This window comes from Austrofundulus limnaeus, unplaced genomic scaffold (assembly GCF_001266775.1).
Source record: "Austrofundulus limnaeus strain Quisiro unplaced genomic scaffold, Austrofundulus_limnaeus-1.0 Scaffold689, whole genome shotgun sequence".
NCBI classification, from domain to species: Eukaryota; Metazoa; Chordata; class Actinopteri; order Cyprinodontiformes; family Rivulidae; genus Austrofundulus; species Austrofundulus limnaeus.
In genome coordinates, this window is record NW_013953091.1 from 207594 (window position 1) to 209590 (window position 1997).

The following is a 1997-nucleotide window of genomic DNA, read 5'->3' on the forward strand; positions in this document are numbered from 1 at the left end:
CTTGGGTTGTTACCAACATCTGGTGAAAATTTCATGTCATTAGCACCTCTAGTAATATATTTACTGAGAAAAATGGTGACGTGTTCAATACTTATTTTTCCTGCTGTATAATCTTCCACTAATCATGTGGTCTAAAAATGTGTTTTAAAGGCTGGATTGGCTTTTTGCAAAAGACTCAGAAAGATATCTTTTCAACCTCACTCCTTTTTTTACTTTATTGAAATATGAGTCAAAACAAGAACAAACAAACAAGTAAAATAACAAGTATGTCAGGGATACAAAAGTAAAAGTAATTACATAACAACCATATATTACATCTCAATATAGTCATACAGAATAAAAGGAACAAACTAAAAAAAAATACTAACTAACTAACTAACTAACTAACTAACTAACTAACTAACTAACTAACTAACTAAATAAATAAATAAATAAATAAATAAATAAATAAATAAATATGCAGAGGTTTCTGGGGAACATATAATTAGAAAGAAACATGTTATTCCAATCTTACTCCTCATTAACATAATCAGGCACCTATGACGTAAGGTAAATAAAAGTCTTTTTAAAATCCCCTTTTTAAAGCTGTTGTCGCGTCTTATTTTTACTACTATGTACGACTTTAGTGAAACACGCCTAAACACGTCAGAAAATGTTCAGCAAACCTCACTCCTCTGTCACGACACCGGCGCTAGCGTCGTCCTGGCGGGGGTGAATGTTGCGCTTCTATACCGCTTATTACGGCTAGGTATGTAGGTTTCACGACGCGTTCAAGTGCAACTCGTAAAATCGATCATCACCGCAGAAGTCCCCGTTTACTCAGAATGTCGAAGGAATCGAGTTTAAAAGCACAGTTCGGTTCTATAATGAGAGATTTGAAAACGATTCTATTTTTAGTTTACATTTCTTGAACTATCATCATAACACCAGTCATGTTTATACTACTATACACCTACTATGTAGGAAAATGCTTTAACAACAACAAAAACAAACAGGAAGCGCGCTATGAACTTTTTTTTGTTTTTTACCTGAGTCAAGATCAAAAACTTAAGGAGCCGTAATAAAACGTGTAAAAGCGCAATTTGTTTTTGGAGGAGTCAAGCGCAGAAGGCTTGACATCGGGGTGATGCTGGGTGTGGATACGTCAGAAAGTAAAACATGTAAAAGTGAATACTCACGGTCAACCTGAGCCCCTCCGGTGTAAGTTCTTGCTTGAGGCTGTGTCATGTATGTGCCTGGTCAGACAACAGCCGACCTGCTGTCAGCCCCGGCCGTGAAGCTGCAGGCACAAAGGGAGAAGCACAAACATCAACAGGGGAGAAAAAAAAAAAAGAGAGAATGCGGAAAACAGCCTGGGCTGAATTGGGCGATCAATGTTGTGATGCATTTACTGCCACCACCTGGTATGGAGCTGTGGATCAGGACAGCAGGTGATGGAAAATGTTGCCTATATGAAAAAAAGAATGAAACTATTTAAAATCTCATGAGCTCATGTTTGATATGCAGTGAAACACGTTAAAAGATGCTGAAACAAAAAAAAAATCAAAATGCGAGAGGACTCTTTTTGTTTTAATTTTAAAGGAAATGTCAACAAACAAATTGGGACAGAATGTTTCCCAGCAAGCATGTCTTTGAGCAGGATCTGAGACCAGTTCTCTGATCCAGATCAACAGTTCTGGGTCTTATCTGCTGAACTTTGTATGATGTCAGTGAGAGGTCTGGACTGCAGGCAGGTCAGCTCACACTCTTCTCCTACAAAGACATCATGATGTAATAGATGCAGTCTGTGGTTTAACACTTGCTGAAATACACAAAGCCTTCCACAGAAAGTCAACAGTAATGGGAGCAGTTCTAAAATCTTTAAATAACTTTCTGCATCGTTGGTGCTTTCCAGATGTGTAACCTAAACATACAAAGACACAAATGCACCCCCATACCATCAGAGAGGCAGACTTTTGAACCACTCATTGATTGATGATGAAGGAATGTCTAAAGTC

The 1997-nt window shown here is 37.8% G+C and overlaps 1 protein-coding gene across 1 annotated transcript in view; it reads right to left on the bottom strand.

The window, feature by feature from the left end:
* Positions 1-1348, bottom strand: part of si:dkey-240h12.4 (death-associated protein kinase 2) — a 19226-nt gene extending 17878 nt beyond the window's left edge. Inside the window, exon 1 of the mRNA XM_014027845.1 lies at positions 1179-1348. The gene's annotated coding sequence lies outside the window, so the exon portion shown is untranslated. The remainder of the gene's footprint in view (positions 1-1178) is intronic.
* Between the last annotated feature and the right edge of the window lie 649 nt (positions 1349-1997).